The sequence below is a fragment of the Macaca mulatta genome, chromosome 18 (genome assembly GCF_049350105.2).
Source record: "Macaca mulatta isolate MMU2019108-1 chromosome 18, T2T-MMU8v2.0, whole genome shotgun sequence".
Lineage (NCBI taxonomy): Eukaryota > Metazoa > Chordata > Mammalia > Primates > Cercopithecidae > Macaca > Macaca mulatta.
In genome coordinates, this window is record NC_133423.1 from 62,935,676 (window position 1) to 62,954,842 (window position 19,167).

The following is a 19,167-nucleotide window of genomic DNA, read 5'->3' on the forward strand; positions in this document are numbered from 1 at the left end:
ATGGGCTGACAACCTTCATAGGCAGGAAGAGAAATGAGATGTCAGCTCAACACCAGAAAAAGGCATGGCACAGAGAAAGTAAAATTTATGAGTTTATACCACATCATGACTTAGGTCATCCCAAGAAATTAAAATACATTGTAATAACAAGTAGGTATTGACCCCAAAAGGATTTTATCTATTTATTTATTTATTTATTTTTAGTGTCAGGGTCTTCCACTGTTGCCCAAGCCGGAGAGCAGTGGCATGACCATAGCTCACTGTAGCCTTAAACTCCTGGGCTCCAACAATCCTCCTGCCTCAGCCTCTCAAGTATCCAAGATTACAGGTGTGTGCCCCCATGCCAGGCTAATTTTTACAATTTTTTTTTTTTTTTTTTTTTGTAGAGACAGGGTCTTGCTATGTTGCCTGGGCTCATCTCAGTCTCCTAGCCTCAAATGATTCTCCTGCTTCGGCCTCCCAAAGTGCTGGCATCACAGATGTGAGCCACTGCACCTGGCCCAGGCATAATATATTTATAAATGTAAGTATATGTAGATAAATAAATACAGACACACACATACAATATGTCAGACCTTCTTCAGTGCTCCTCATGGGTGTCCATATCCTAGTTATCCGTAGAGGCCATGAGTGGGAAAGTAACTTGGTTTTTTTTGTTCTGTGAATCCCAAAGGCAATCTGATAAAAATCTGATTCAGAGATGTTTTTGCATCCATTCCTGATGGAAAGACTATTCAAAATTGTTCAAAAATGCCAGCTCTTGAGACTGATACTGTGAACAAATAAGAATTTGTGGTAGGATTATTTGAGGAAGTAGTGAGAGTATTTTGCATGTGGAAGGAACAAGAAATCCAATATTTGGTTATCAGGGGGCACACTGTGATAGTCCTGGTTCTGTTCATCCCATATTTTTAGTTCATCTCTTATTTACACAGTAGGATTATACTCTCCTAACTCCTTAGGAATAATATATGACTTTCTTTGGTCTCTAAAATGTGAACAAAAGTTACATATTGTCACTTCCAGGCAGAAGATTTAAGAATCCATTTTAGCATAGCTTTATCTTCTTTCCCTTGGCCGCCGCATGTATTAATATAACAGGGAGTAACTGCTATGCCAGCCTGGATACCAGAAGGAGATCTGCATGGAGGAGAGTCCCAAGCCACTCTATGATAGTTATTGAAAATAAGAAAGAAATGAGCATGTGTTGTTTTAAAACATTTATATTTGGGGTTTCATTTTTTCCCCAGTATCCTAGCTAATTAACTGAAATAAAGTGGCAATGCCTTACTTCTTACACCTTATAAGCCACTCATAAAATATTTGGTTCACAACACTTGAACCCTGGTCTATGGTTCCGGGGTCTTCCATCCCACTGCTTCCTGTGGGAGCACGACAACAGTTCCCTTCGCATGGAAACTAAAGCTGCCAACTGGTTATGTTAGGCTCCATACAATTGTGGACAAATACAGAAAAGGTTCACTGTACTGGCTACAGAGCTTAATCTTAAAGCTATGAAAAAATCAGGTTCCTTCATCACAGTGGAGACAAAAAAATCTATGCCTGAAACTTTAAGAATTTTCTGGGAATTCTCTGATGGTTTCCATGTTCAGTGAAAAGTGGTTGAAAGATGACATCAAACTAAAAAATCAAGATCACTAAAAATTTGTATTTTTAAAAGTGCACATTTAGATCACCTCAACAGATCAAAAACTATGACCAACTTTAGGTACTCTCTTAGCATAAAGGGAACATGGAAAGAGTGGTATCGTTGCAAACAGCTGTAAGAATTAACTTGCTTACTAGTTTCTAGTTACAGAAATGAGGACTGTGGAAGGCATGCATTTGACTTTCTTCCTTTTTCACATTTATTTGTATGTAATAATCATTTTTTACTTTCTACTTTTCTACTACTGTATAAAAGAAGTGTTGGTTATGGATAACAGTTTATTTTTTAGGTCATAGAATATTTAGGTTACTAGAACAGAACCAACATCACTCAGAGACAGATGCAGTGACTGATGTACCCTTAGTTAATCTCATTTGGTAGAAGAATTAGAGCATTTTAATGCATGAGGAATAATTGCATCATGTTGACAAAAGCAAAATATCTCTAGTGTTATTGTAAGCAAATATAAGTGGTATCATGCATAAGATTGCTTAGTAGCCCAAAATGTGGAGTGTGCCAGTGATTTGCCTGTTGGCTCTCAGTCTCAAGTTTCTTTCTACCCTCTCCTTTCTATTGCTAAGGACAAGAAAGACTAATAATATTACCTCTTGGATTTGTGCTCAGATGTCAAGTGGCAGTTCTAAAAGCCAAAGCTTCAGCAATTTATGTAATGCAACTTTATTCTTTTTATTCATCATACCCTAAAGCAATTACAGACATTTGAACAACATCATGTTTTTCATTTTACTCCTTCCACATTTCAGCACTTTAATAAACAATGCACTATACCGAAGCTTCTTCATTTAACTCCGACTAACCAAATACTTGTTTTCCTCCTGGAACATTAAACAATACACAATATAGATCATATTTTCACTCTAAATCAGGAATGAGGCAAGGACTATCCAGTATCACTACTTCTTGTCAACACTAACTAGAAGTTTTTGCCAAAAGAGTAAGACAAAACAGTTAACAAATAGAAATAAATTAAACTGTCATTTTTCAAAAATAGTATGATTATTTATGTGTATTATCTACACAGAAGCTAAGGAGGATATAGGAAATATTATTAATAAGGTATTTTAACAAATCTGAGTATTAGATCAATTTACAAAATCAATTACGAGGCTATAATCAGAAAGAGAAAGCCTACCTTTCTATAAATTGCATAGAAACAAATCTGAGATAGTTATCTGAACTTTGAAGAGAAAATTATAAAACTTTTGTTTTAAAAATGTAGGGATATTTAGTTAAATGGTATATTAGTATCCTATTGCTGCTGTAACCAACTATCACTAACTTAGCAGCTTACGAAACAAATTTATTCTTTTGCAGCTCAGAAGATGAGTCTAAAAAAGGAGTTTCATTAGGCTCAAATCAAGATGTGCACAGGATGGTGTTGCTTCTGGGGTATCTGGGGGAAGGATTCCTTCCACACACTTTCTAGTTTTCAAAGGCTGCTTGCATTCCTTGTATCACAGTGCCTAACCAAAAATTCCATCACTGTGATTTCTGTTTCAGTCATCACCTCTCTTTCTCTCATGCCCCTGCCTCTTTTTGTCAATTGTAATGACCCTTGTGATTACTTTGGGCTCATTCTGATAATTATGGATGCTGTAGTTTGAATGTGTACTGCAAACTTCATGTGTTGAAAACAATTTTCAGTGCAACAATGTTGGGAAGTAGTATGTTTAATGGCATCATAAAGAGGGTTTGCAAGACAGGGTTCTTCTCTTCTCCTCTTCCGCCAGGTGAGGACACAGCGTTCCTCACCTCTGGAGAATGCAGCATTCAAGGCATCACTTTGGAAGCAGAGACTGAAACCTAAGCCGCCAGCACCTTGTCCTTGGAGTTCTCAGCTTCCAGAACTGTGAGAAACAAATTTCTACTCTTTATAAATGACCCAGTCTGTGGTACTATAATACAACAGCACAAATGGACTAAGACACAGGATAATCTCCCCAACTCAAGAGCCTTGACCTATTCACACCTGCAAGGTGTCTTTTGCCATATAATATATTCACAGTTTCCAGAAGTGAAGATTTGGATACCTTCTAGTGGTCTGCCATACATGGAGGAAGTCTGTTAAAAAATAAAAGGAGTAAAGGTGGTAAACATGCTATGTCTCTCCACCTAATAATAATAACAATTACAGATTCCAATCAAATTCCCATCAAAATGTTAGTAGAAACCGGACAAGCTATTTTAACTTAAATGTAAAGGAGCAAAACACTAACAATAGCAAAGATAAATGATGAATATTATAATGGGTAGAAAAACTTACTTGTTAAGAAGTGAGACTTTTTTTTGAGAACAGTAGCTTTTAAGAGAGTGTGGCATTAGACCTGTGCAAAAAATTACTGCACCAACTGGTTTTAAGATACAGAAAAAAATAAAACTAGATTCTAATATATCATACAAAATTCAATTATAGAAAATTTAAGGCATCCCTTTAAAGCTTTGAGAAGAAAATATATTTTAAACACTATTTTCTTAAGCAAGAAATAAAAAACACGAACTATTAAGGAAAATATTGATTTTGCCACAATAAAAGTTGTAACTTCTGTACATCCACCATTATCTTAAATGCTTTAAGTGAGTAAAGACAAGCCAGAGATTATAAGAAGATATTGGCATACGTAGACCTAAAAAAATCAATAGCAACAAGATTATATAAAACTCCTCTATATCGATAAGAGAACAAACAATGAAAAATGAGCCAAGCACCTTAATATATATTTAGAGACAAATTAACCTGAAAAACCAAAAATATATTTGTAGTCTTCCTTATAAATAGTAACATGCGAATTAAACACAAAATGAAGTACAATTTGCCACCTATCAGCTAAGCAAAAAATTAAAAAATCTGACAAAAGTTGAAAATGTTGTGGAGCAATAGGGACAATTGTTTTCTATAATTAGGAGAATTAATTGAAGCAATCACTTTCAATAACAATTTGACTCACTGAGTAAATGCAAAACGTACATTCCATGAGATACGACAATTTCCTCTGAGATATATATTCTTGAGGAATGCACTTATACACAAGGAGACATGTAAAATAATGTTAAATACAATATTGTTTGTAAAACTTTAAAAAATGGAAGCAAACTGTATGACTTCAGGAGAATGAGTAAACATATTATGCTATATTTTGGCCCACGCACATGTAGTATCCTGAGGGGTTGTATCATTCTATTTTTAGTTTCATATTATGCTTGCCAACACCATAAGTAACAAGTCTTTGTAAATTTTAAATAATGGTTAAACTATATGTTTTGAATGGCTCACCAGAAAAATAGAATATAATAAGTGATTTCAACAGAAACCCAGACTCTCAATTTTTATTATTTAAGCCCAAAGAACAATGGACTTTAAAGTATTTTTCAAGATAGGTAACATGGAAACAAAATTCAGAATTTCTGATATTAAAATAAAATCTAAAAATAATAAGAGAATAATTCAATTTAATTGAAGAAAATGTACCATAATTGAAGAATTTAGGCGCCATCATTGGAAAGAAAACATATCACATGAAAATAGAACGACCAGAAAAAATAAGCACACCTCACCCAGAAGCAGTATGTGGATAAAGGGAAAAACTACAATTTCTAGTGTAGAAAACATGAGAGAATATCTCTAATACTTTTGATAGAAGTTTAATATTTTCTTTTTGAGCAGCAACAGAGTAAACAAGGATGAAGAAGGGTTTTCAATGTTTTAAGAAAGGAAAAGAGAAATAAAGCTTTGTGAGACCATTTATCATCTTGAAACAGTAATATGAAGTCAAATTGTGAAATGTACTTTGAAAAAGCAAAACTGAAATCTACAAGGACGTGTGATTTAAGAAGCAGTTGTGAACAATCACACACACACACCCCAACACCAGAAGATTATATGAGCTGAACAACAGAATGTCCTTACACAAAATAACAGAATTAAGAATACAAAATTAGTACTAAAGCCTTAGGAAAAGAGCGTTAATGGGTTCTAAAGCTTAAGCTTCACTATCTTCTGGGCAAGAAACTTAGAACAACGATTGCACAATGAGTAAAGCATTAGAAGCAATACCATCAAAGTAAAAAACATAAATAGGGTATCTATTAACCACAGTCACATTCAAAATGGTGCTGACTGTTTCAGCCAATGAAGAGGAAAATACAAATTGAAAACAAAATTTTCATGCATATAAAAAACAAGAGAATAACTATCATTAATCTTAGATGATGTGTTTGTGTATGCGATCAAATATATAGAAAACTCATTAGAATCAAGGGATGAATTATTAGATATAAGAGGAAAAATCAACAAGATGGTCAGGTGCAGGATAAATAACTAAAATCTGTAATTTTCCTGCTCACTAGCAATAACTATGTAGAAAATAGGAGAAAAATGACATTCAGAATGATATGAAATAGTTTATAGTAAATCCAAAATAACTGAGAAACATGTTTTTAAAACTTTTCTGAAGGAGATATCAGAAATTAAATAACTATATATGTTATCCTATGTTGCTATTTAGAAACATTCAATGTTACAATTTATACCTTTCAAACTATGAATATAATGTGATAATGAAAATCTCAATAGGATTTTTAAGGTAAATCAATACAGAAAATGAGACATAAATCTGGAAAAGATGATGTAGATATTTTGGCATTGGAAGCTTTTTTTTAAAAAGTACCTGAAATTCACAAAGGAGAAAAACAAAAACAAAAAATGAAAAATTCATCAACATGTACTCCATTTACAATGTGTGCAGTCACTACTTCTGTCTAGTGCCAAAATATTTTCATCACTCTGAAATAAAAACTCATACATAGCAAATTGTTTCCCCTGTTCTTTTCTTCCTATCCCCCTACGAACTACCAATCTGCTTTCTGCCTCTATGGATTTACCTATTCTAAATATTTCATGTAAATATGACCTTCTGTGTCTAGTTTCTTTCACTTAGCATGTTTCGAGGTTTATACACATTGTAAAATATATCATTACTTAGTTCCTTTTTATGGCAGAAGAGTATCCCATTGTGCATATACATATATATACACATACATATGTATATATACACGACATATTGCTTATCTATTCATATAGTGATGGACGTTTGAGTTGTTTCTACTTTTTAGCTGGAATATGAATATTCAGAATGTGAACATGAGTCCACATATATTTGAATCTGTTTTAAATTCTTTGGGTATACACCTGGCGTTAGAAGTTTTTAAAAGAATGTCAGAGGTTTCTCCACTAGATGATAAAATATATTGTAAAACTATGGCATTGGGGCAGTGATAAATAAACAAATTGATGAAAATAGAGACAACTAGATCAGAACCAAATCTATGTTTGCTTATAATATATGTAGATGATATTTAATTTTATGAAATAATAAAGAAACTTCTAATATAATAACAAAAGTGAGAACACAGTTGGAAAAAGTAAAGCTAATTTAAATGCCTATTCATTACGAAAACTTACAAAGATAAAATCCAAATATTTCAAATAAATAACTGCAAAAGTCAAATTATAAAGTATAAAAAGAGAGTGTATGATTATTCACTTAAAAATTTGAGGCAGAGGCTGGACGCGGTGGCTCATGCCTGTAATCCCAGCACTTTGGGAGGCCGTGGCGAGCAGACCACGAGTCAGGAGATTGAGACCATCCTGACTAACACGGTGAAATCCCGTCTCTACAAAAAATACAAAAAAAAATTAGCAGGACGTGGTGGCGGGCGCCTGTAGTCCCAGCTACTCGGGAGGCTGAGGCAGGAGAATACTGTGAACCTAGGAAGCGGAGCTTGCAGTGAGCCGAGATGGCGCCACTGCACTCCAGCCTGGGCGACAGAGTGAGACTCCCTCTCAAAAACAAAAAAAATTTGAGGTAGAATAAGATATATACATACATATATATAAAACAACATTAAATATGTATATATGGAGAGAGCCTTTAGAAAGTAAAGGTCTCTTAAAACAAAAACTAGTATACAAAAACAAAAATTAAAACATTAATAGATTTAATCATACTATTTTAAAAATCACATATATGATAAAATATACCAGGCCGAGTGCAAATATTAGGTTGGTGCAAAAGTAATTGCGGCTTTTGCCATTGAAATTAATGAATTTATTCCAATGAATCACTAGGATCAATGACAATAGAAAATTAAGGAACGGTTTATGTGCAGTATTTGCACTCTTCGTGTAAATATATAAGGATACAAAATACCAGAGGTCATTTTTGTAGAATTTATTTACATTTAAAGTGACCTGATGTTTCCATTCATCAATTAATTTTTAGGAAACTAACCATGAAGACTTTCTCATGTCCATATGTTGCAGAGAAGCAACATTTTTAACAGATAATTTTCCGTGTAAACACGTAAATTGCTTTTCACTAAATTATATTGTCCGAAACACAGGGGGCAAAAATGAGATTTTATATATTTGGCTAGAGATATTTTATTTAAATATATACTTGCATATATAAATACATATGTATATTTGTACAGATATATTTGTGCAAACATATATATTTGTACAGATGCTCCTTGACCTACAATGAGGTTATGTCCTGATAAACTTATCATAAATTGAAAATATCATGTCTGAAGTGCATTTTCCATTTACAATATTTAAAAATTACGATGATTTTATCCTAATGTAACCTTGCTATGAGTCGAGGAGCTTTAGAAAAGCATACCACCTTTCCGTTACCCTAAAATCTAAAACTCATTAAGTAGCATGATTAAATCATGTCTGTCTATATACATGAGACTGAAGATCTATTCTAAATGGTCAACACCTCCTTTTAGTAAGAAAATAGCACTGTTTGTATTTTTTAAATTATAAAAAATTCATTCATTTTTATAAAGAGCTTAATTTATGTTTGTCCTTAATCATATTTTTACATTTATACCCTTCACCTGTATAGATTTTTCAAATAAAGTGTTTTTAAATTATGCTATTTCCAAAGCAGTACTGGGTCCAAATTTCTGAAAGAAAAATAAAATGTGAAACAAGTGTGTTAACTCTTTTCTATTCCTCATTAAATCTTTTTGATAAGTCTTTTATCAGTGAATTTGAATTCAAGAAGTTCCCAAGAAATCTTTCCCTGAGATTTGCAATAAGATGTTGAGAAAAGGGAGATGAAGAGGAATTTGGCTCCTATGTGTGTTTTGATCATCTCAGTTCCACTTTTATATTTTTATGTAGTCTTATAAATAAACCTACCAGTCACAGTGTGTCACACCTGTAATCTCAGCACTTTTGGAGACTGAGGCAGGAGGATCACCTGAACCCAGGAGTTTGGGACCAGCCTGGGCAACATAGAGAGACCCTATCTCTACAAATAATCGAAAAATTAGCCAGGTGTGGTGACATGCACCTGTGGTCCCAGCTACTTCGTAGACTGAGGCAGAGGATTCCTTGACCATGAGCCCTGACCATGCCAATGCATGACAGCCTGGGCAACAGAGCAAGACGCTGTCTCAAAAATAAAAAATAAAATAAAATCTTGTTTTGAACAAAGGGTCTCAAGTTGAAAGAAAATGAGAGAGGAAGGATGATGAAGAAAGAGAGAGAAAGGGGAGAGAGAAAAGAGAGAGAGAAATACTTCTCTTGAATGAATTCATAAATGGAGAGATTTACTTCTCATTGCTCTGATAATTGAAGAATTAATATTAATGTGATATGTATCTGTGAGACTGGAGTTAATGAATATGATGGATATAAGAAATCTTTAGACATATTTTCCAATTTAAGTGATTATAACTGAAATTACGTGTCAGAACACTGATGATTTAATTTAGTGCTGATTCTATCATTTGAAGAAAGCAGTATACAGATAAGAACATGAATACAAGCAATAGTTTGGAATTTGTGCTGAAAAAATTCACAGAAAGAAAAAGTACTGACAAGAAAACATCTTATATTACTGTTCCTAAATAAAATTGTGGTACAGTATTTGTTCATCTATAGGCCTATCTCATGTTGAACTCATACCTTCTGTTTTTCACATAGAACTCAGTAACTTCCTTTATTGTATAAAAAAATATGGATTCATAGTAACATTTTGTATACTAGAGTTGATTTTGGGTATATGTGAAGTATAAAATAAGAATTTTAATTTGCTCTACTCTAATAAATATCTTGCTATATCACAATTCCACTATAGTTTGGAGTAAAAGAAGTACAATTATAAAAGAAGCTATCACAGGTTTTAGGAGTCTTCTGAGTTTAAACTGTATGAGGTCAACTCATAGGGTCCATACATAGCAGATAATAAAATGCTTATAAATTATAGACCCAGTACACAAGAATGTACTTAGGTCAAACCAATCTGGCAAACACACAACAGATACCTTTGTTTTAGATACTTTCCTAATTGCAAACTAGATTTAATGAATGAAAGACATAAAAATTGCAGGCACTATGAAAGATTCCTCTTTTGTTTTAAATCAGTTGGATTTCATGTAAGGGCCTCATTGTAGCTTTAAAAACCTAAAACAACTTTATCATGAAACAACTGCAAAATTAAATAACAGCATCTATTTAATTTAAAATTTGAGTTATGAATATACTGGAAAATTACATAATTTATGGATGACATTTCTTAACCTAAGTTACTGGGAACATAAAACAACCCACACATCCCTCCTCTTCCATTCACCAAAGAAATAACCACCTTTTTCAAGGCAACATAACCCACCAATTACTCTTAACAAATCATTTTTACGGAAAACCTGAACATCCGTGCTAAGACATTCAGTAACAAGTCATTATTCAAAGGTTATGATTTTTAACAATCTAAATAAATACACCCTTCCGTTAAAACAGTGCTCTTTAATTGCAGGGTTTTTCCCCCCTTTAAGTTGTGAAATACGTTTGTGGCAAAGCACTCTCTGTTTGTTTGTTTTTTTTTTTTCCAACCCTGCATAATTGCCATGTTCATTGCCAACACGATAACCATTTTGGGGGGCAGGGTCGGGGGGGTTGGGTTCTGAAGTACTCACATTTAAATGGCGCTAAAGAACAAATAGTCTTGCTAAAATTTTTTGCAATCAAGATTGATAGAAAAATATTGGGTTTTCCATATTCTTTCTATGTGATTTTCCTGTCATAAAATTTATGTACCTCTTGCATTCTCACACTTGAAAACAAGTTTATAAATGGATATGTTCAAGAAAAACAAATGACCATATCAGTATCTATCATGGAAAACAAGTTGGGAGTATAATCAAAACTAACTAACGGTTTAGATGTTGCAAAAGAAAACTATTTCCCCCTTATTAAGTCAATTGCAATTTCTTGCAAATCTTTTTGGTTTTTAAACTTACCACTTTTGAAATTTTGCATGGCTATTTCCCATCCACTCTCACTGTTTTCTTTAAAGTGTTAGAATGTCACCAGTGGAAAACTTTGAAGAATTTGAAAAGTAACTAAGAGGGAATATAAAAGTATCTCCAAATAGCCCCTTTTGTAATAATTTTTACCAATGTGTTTGTAAACACACACACATAAGACACACAATATGAAATAATGAAAGATCTTTTTAATCTTCAGTCTCAATTGTGGAAATACCTCTATTTTCGTAAGTAGCAATGAACATTATCTGTTCAAATTACTGTGATTTGTTTTACTATTAGATTATATGAATAAATAGTTCTATGATTATAATGACAATAATGACAGTATCCTACACCTATTTATTGCTTATTATGTGCCAGATCATTTTCTAAGGGCTTTTCCAGTATTCACTCATTTGAATTATAAATATTTTCACTGTTTCTCTTCTTTGAAAATCAAGTAGAGAGTAATATTCTTCAATAGACTGAGCAGTTTTCTGATTATGATTATACATACATTTATAAGAAATAAAATGTTATTTCTGACTTCCACAGTAGTTCTGCAAATTTATACTCCTACCCAAATAAATGAGAAGCATGTCAGAGAATTCAAAATTCGCTACTCATCCATCTTTATTGCTAGCAAAATTCAGTGTCTTTTATACAGCTCTTATCTATTTCTTATTTTTCTCTATATTCTTTTCTCATTATTCTTTTGGGTAATTCTTTTCTCATTACTCATTGTAAGAGGTTTTTCTTTTTAACTGCAAGAATCTTGAGATGTGAAAATTGTGTATTTATTTTCTCAGCACAGTAATGCTTGTATAGGGTTTTACATGTGATATGGTTCTACCAGCTCTCTTCTCAACCATTCTAAAGAACTGTTTTCCACTCTATTAAGGCAACCATTTTCCTAAAACTGGTTGGTTCTTGTTCCTTTTTATCAAATATTAAAATCTAAAGTTTGTGTGTGAGACTAATGGCTTTTCTGTTTTAGGTCTCATCTATGGATTTTTTTCTAGAAATTGAAATGGTAAAACAGTTACCTTCCCCTCCTACTCCCTCCACACAAAATACATCACCTTTCTGGAATTTCTTTTTTTTTTTTTTTTTTTTTTTGGTAGTTGGTATCTTTACTGTATTCTGTGTCTTTCCTATATTTTATTTAACATTGTTTAAATAGCTTTCTCATTTTCATGCAACACTTCCTTTAATAGCTTCCAAAAACAATTGATGGGAAGTCACTTTTTTGTGAACATACATAAGATAAAATTACTTATTCAACCTTCACACTTGATTGATACTTTGACCAGATCATTCTCGTTGGAACTCTTTTTTCTTCAGATAATGGCTCGATTCTTTTCTAAATTCTAGTGTTTCTTTTAAGAAGTGTAATAACATGCTAATTTCCAAAAATTTTTAGGTGACATGTTTAATGCTTATTTAACTTTTTTTCTGAAAGTATTTAGGTTTCACTCATTATCATAGGCATAATGAAATATCACAAACACTTGGATTTATTTGTTTTCATTTTTATTTGTTTTCTGGAATGATTATTGAATATTTATGTCCACTCTTCCATTTCATTTCTGACGTAATTATTATTAAACATTGAAGGATATTTTTACAAATTTAACTTCAGTCACTTTACTAATTTTAAATTGTTCTTGCCTGTCTCTGAATGCTTATTTGGTTATAGAATGCTATTCTTCTCCTACATGCAATAACCTGTCTTGATAAATATTTCAATTAACCTGATTATTGATATACTGGCAACAACACTGTTTTTAATTAGTCCTCCTTAAGTTTGCTTCGCAAATATAAAGCCACTCGGTTTTGAACAAACACTAAGGTTATAAAAAAGCTTCTCTCTGGAAGCTTTGCTGAAGCATTTTGAACTTTTAGAGTCCTCTATTATTTGAGATCCCAAGTCTAGAAAATTGAGACCAAAATCTCTTTCCTTACAATGTTACCAGCAGCACCTGTAAGTATGGGTGAATTCATCCTCTTTTTGAGGTTCTAAAAATTTGCTAAGGTTTCTTATCCTCAAAAATTTATTTTTCTCCCCATTTACAGACCTAGCACCTATAAACCAGGTACCAGGCTAATATTCTTGGGAGAGTTTTCTAGATATTACGTCCTTATATAAAGTCGGTCCTTGTTACTTAATAGTAATTTGTCATACTTGATTAAATTATAATCATCATCAAATGCAATACTCTAAGTATGGCTTTTTTGCACACTGAAGTTTTCCAATTATGTCCTAGCAAAAGAGAGAACAGTTTCTTATTGAACTTACTTAACAATGTTGCCACAAGAAGTAATGAGACGCAGCAAGAGGTTTAAAGTACTTCACTTTCTTTATAAATCTTGAGTCTAATACATTTAGGTTATATATAATACATATATGTGTATATATATGTGTTTATAATACACACACACAAATAAACAGATTATTAAAATAATATCAATAATATATTTTAAAGCTTAGTAAAATTTCTTTTATTTTAATGTCATCCTATGTAATTATTTCTTGTCCCAATGGCTCCTCTGTCCATAGCCTGCTTTCATGAAGTCGTTTATTTCCATTTTAAAACAATTCTGAAAATTCTCATTCTGTTCACTAATATGGACTACAATTGGTCTGCATGTTATCATTCATAACGGCGTAATTCTTTGCAATATTAACAATTTAAAGTACCCATTATAGACCTTTCCATGATATTCTGAGACTGTTCTACTTTGTAGAAGATACCAACTCTGGACTGTACCATAATTGCAGACTCTGCAGGCAAGTGTCAGAATAAAATAAAAACAACTTTAAGTTAACAAAAGTAATTGATTGTGTATAATTTATTACACTAAGAGTAATATAAAAATGGAGAAGAATAAGACAGCTATTACACAGGAGTTAGATCAGCTTTTCACTGAGGGTAAAAACATGTTATGGACATCTAGGAAATTGTAAAAATCCAGGGTATTCTTCCAAAGTGTCTTCCTTCTGAAATACTCACATTAATACCATTTTACTTAGACAAACTTAACTTAGGGAAAATTGAGTTTCTATACTGATTTTAAAAGTCTATCCACATATTTCTTACAATCATGAGGAACCAATTTGAAAAAAACAGGAAGCATACCAAACATTTAATTATTTCTCATCTCTTTTTAGATGGTGAAATAACAAATATTTGTAATTTTCCAGTGGTCTTACTTTAATAATAAAACATATCCTGAAATGTTATTTTAGTTTTTCTAAATTTAAGATACAATTTTGAAAATTATTTTTATAAATTTAAGATACATTTTTAATAAAACAATTTTGTCCAAAGAGGGGTACATAATTAAGATATTATTATGGGTGCCTGAGAAATAATACTTATTTAATCAAAGTGACAATAAGATATTTTAAAATAAACATAGAAACATAAGGAATTCTACTAAAGCGGTTTCGATCTTTTATATGTAAAGCTTTATCCTTTGTATTTTTTTTATAATCAAGAACATGATAAAGTTAATGTAAATTGAGAAAATTATTCTGGTAATACATAGAATCACCGCTTTCTAGACAGGTTACATACAAAGCAGAAACTTTAATCAGGAAGCTCACCCAATCTGAAAAAGTTTGACAAGATTTTAACACATTCCACTGGTTATTTTATGACTTTTTATGACTTAGTATTATAAACTATGGAAATTAAAATTCATTTTTCTCATGTTTTGTGATTTTGCCATGCTTTGTCATGTTCTGAAAAAATTTAACTTTACTTTTGGATGAAACTACTCCTTCTTTCCTTAATTCCTTAATTTTTTTTTTAAAAGCACACAGTTATAATTCGCTGTCACTGTGGCTCCTAGTATAATCTCTATCAAACATATTAATTATATTTTTTACCTAAAATAACTAATTTCTATTTCATAGACAAAATCAGGAAACAGATCAATGAGAACTCTGTTATACAAAAGTATTTTGCAGACTCACAGAGGTCATAAATACAAATGCCACAACTTCTTTATTGATGTGCAATTGATATACAAAATTGTACATATTAATTGCATACAATTTGATGAGTTCAGACATATGCATACACCTGTGAAGTCATCACCATAATCAATGTAACAGACAGCCATTACATCCAAAAATTTTCTTGAGTCTTTTTTTTACTTGTGTGTGCTAAAAACATAATATGAGATTCACCCTTTTAATGAAGTTTTAAGTGCACATAAATGTATTGTTAACTATAGTCACTATGTCATATAGCAAATCTTTAGAGCTTTATCTTGCATTATTGTACCTTTATACAAATTGAAATGTAATTTTTTCTTACAGGCATGAACATTCCTTTTACACCTCTTAAAATGGCCAAAAAAATGAAAACATTCATTAGCATGAACTAAAATGAGGGCCACTTCTCTATATCATATAAAAATAAAATGTAAAAAGAATTATCATTATGCTTAGTAATTATCTAGGTATTCAATGATTATCCACCAGTTAAGTCCATTATATATTAATTCAGGGTTTAAAGTTATCCAAGTATTTTTACTGTTGATACGAAAAAAGTTGACCTGAAGAATAAATCAATTTTGTTTAACCCATTATATTTTTCATAATATTAAACATTACATAAAAGTATGTTAGCTTATTTCATCAGTAAACCTGCATTGCTTAGGAAGTTCAGAAAACTAGTCTTGTTAAGTCTTGAAAAGGACATGTATGTTTACATTATATTTATCATTGATAACTTAGAGAAAAAAATCAACTAAAATTTTTAAAACCAAAATTATTAAATTAATCCGATTTTTCAAATATTTAACTTTATTATGGTAATTTGTGTTTTTAACATATTTCTGAGTTTCTGAATTATTCTTTTATTTTCTTTATTTCTTCTAAAAAAGAATGGAATACCTGTGGAGAACGTGCAGGTTTGGTACATAGGTATACGTGTGCCATGATGGTTTGCTGCACCCATTGACCCATCCTCCAATTTCCCTTCCTTCGTCCCTCACCCCTAAAAAGGCCATGGTGTGTGTTTTTCCCCTCTCTGTGTCCATGTGTTCTCAATGTTCATCTCCCACTTATGACTGAGAACATGTGGTGTTTGGTTTTCTGTTTCTGTGTTAGTTTACTGAGGATAATGGCTTCCAGCTTCATCCATGTCCCTGCAAAGGACATTATCTCATTCCTTTTTATGGCTGCATAGAATTTCATAGTGTAAACGTACCACATTTTCTTTATCCAGTCTATCATTGATGGGCATTTGGGTTGGTTCCATGTCTTTGCTATTTTAAATATTTCTGCAATAAACATATCTGTGCATGTGTCTTTATAGTAGAATGATTTATATTCCTTTGGGTATTTACCCAGTAATGGGATTGCTGGGTCAAATGGTATTTCTGGTTCCAGATCCTTGAGGAATCACCATACTGTTTTCCACAATGGTTGAACTGATTTGCATTCCCACCAACAGTGTAAAAGCATTCCTATTTCTCTAGAGCCTCCCCAGCATCTATTGTTTCCTGACCTTTTAATAATTGCCATTCTGACTATTGTGAGATGGTATCTCATTGTGGTATTGATTTGCATTTCTCTGATGATCGGTGATGCTGAGCTCTTTTTCATATGTTTTTTTGGCCAGGTAAATATCTTCTTTTGAGAAGTGTCTGTTCATATCCTTTGCCCACTTTTTGATGAGGTTGTTTGTCTCTTTCTTCTAAATATGTTTCAGTTCCTTGTAAATTCTGGATATTAGACAGTTGGCAAGCAGTGAGTCAAATCAAATCATGAATGAAGTTCATTCCATAATTGCTACAAAGAATAAAATACCTAGGAATACAGCTAAAAAGGGACATGAGGGACCTCTTCGAGAACTACAAACCACTGCTCAAGGAAATAAGAGAGGAGACAAACAAATGGAAAAACATTCCATCCTCATGGATAGGAAGAATCAATACCTTGAAAATGGCCACCATGCCCAAAGTAATTTACGGATTCAATGCTATTCCCATAAAACTACCATTGATACTCTTCACAGAATTAGAAAAAAACTATTTTAAATTTCATGTGGAATCAAAGAAGACCCTGTATAGCCAAGACAATCCTAAGCAAAAAGAACAAAGCTAGAGGCATCATGCTACCTGACTTCAAACTACACTACAAGGTGACAGTAACCAAAACAGCATGGTACTGGTACCAAAACAGACATACACACCAATGAAGCAGAACAGAGACCTCAGAAATAACACCACACATCTAAAACCATCTGATCTTCAACACACCTGACAAAAACAAGCAGTGAGGAAAGGATCTCCTATTCAGTAAATTGTGCTGGGAAAATTGGCTAGCCATATGCAGAAAACTCCCCTTCCTTACAACTTGTACAAAAATTAACTCAAGCTGCATTAAAGACTTAAATGTAAAACCCAAAACCATAAAAACCCTAGAAGAAAACTTAGGCAATACTGGACGTAGGCATGGGCAAATACTTCATGACAAAAGCACCAAAAGCAATTGCAACAAAAGCCAAAATTGACAAATGGGATCTAATTAAACTAAAAAGCTTCTGCATAGCAAAATAAACTATCATCAGAGTGAACAGGTAACCTACAGAATGGGAGAAAATTTTAGCAATCTACCCATCTGTAAAAGAATAATTTTTCTTAAAGCCAAAGACATTTAGATTATTAGAGTCTGTATTTCTTTATAGTCTGAGTTTGGACAATATTATATTAATAGAAGTACATCTTTCAATTTTTAAACCTGTTGGAACAGATATTGTTTAATTTAAAAGATGATATCATCTAATGTATTAATCTTGGAGGTAGAAAAATTATTCAAACTCACATCACTAGAGGTTAAGCCATTTTCAATTAGAGACACACAGGCAGAAAGAAACTCTGAAACAAAGAGAACTTAGACTTTCAATTCGACCATTTTAGTCTAAGGTCAAGTTAAATACAGAAACATAAAGTCTTCCCATTTGAGATTTCCACTTCTGAGAAGATAAAGTAGTCATACTATTCCAGATCCCTACCACTTAAGTACAGCTAAAAGCCCAGAACATTTTATATAAACAAACATAGGAATACACTGAAAGGTGAAGAGGAGAAATGAGACCTACTAGAACCCGTAAGACCCAAGGAACAAGGAACACAGCAGTGAATTCCGTGGGTTATCTTTCCGCCTCACATATCTCAGATATAGAGGTGAGGAAACCGGAAACTGGGGATCACTGATGAGTGCAGACAAATGAATAAATAAAGCCAACAAAAACCTGCCTTTTCTATCCAAAGAATCAGGGATGGAGCAGCTTAGCAAGACTTGAAAATTCAAATAGTAACTCCTCTACTCCTGGTAAAAACCTGTGGCCCTATTCTCAACTATGCCAAAACAGGCTTAGTGGAAGCCTACATTTTTACCTTTTCCAGGTTGTAATGATACCACAACACTACTGATGGGATGAGTCAGAGAAGAAACACTAGGAAGGCCCCACATTATATAGCCAGTGGAGACCATATGGGGAGCATGGATTGATTTTCTTTCTTTTTTTTTTTAACTCCCACCAGCAGTAATGAGAGGCCTCTCCTTCCCCACTGGAGTAGAATAGAGAACATCCAGTGGAATTCAAGACTTTCACCACAGTCCAGCTGAAACGCGGCATCCACAGGTTTTATCTTGACTTTCTCTGCTGAAGTTCTAGAAGAAGTCAGTGTTAAATCGATTTGAGCCTAAAGCTGCCTCCTTACATATTTTAAGTTCAACCTAAAGGTTTCTCTGTACAACGTGAACTATAACCTAAATGGAGTTGTATACAGACTGTAGCCTACACTTGTGCCAATCACTGAGTTTTGGCCAATCAAATGGAGCCACTGTTTGAACCATGTACAAATAAGGCAAATGCTGAGGTGTACCTGATCCAGCTGTTTTTGTACCTCACTTCCGTTTTCTGTAGGCCAGTTTTCTTTTTCTGTCCATAAATCTTCTACCACGTGTGCTGTGCTGGAGTCTCAAACCTACTCTGGCTGGGAACACTGCCCAATTCACAAATCATTCTGTGCTCAAATTCCTTTAAATTTAATTTGGTTGAAGTTTTTCTTTTATCACCAATAAAACTGAAGGTTTAAATAAAATCTAAAAATCTTATAACAATATC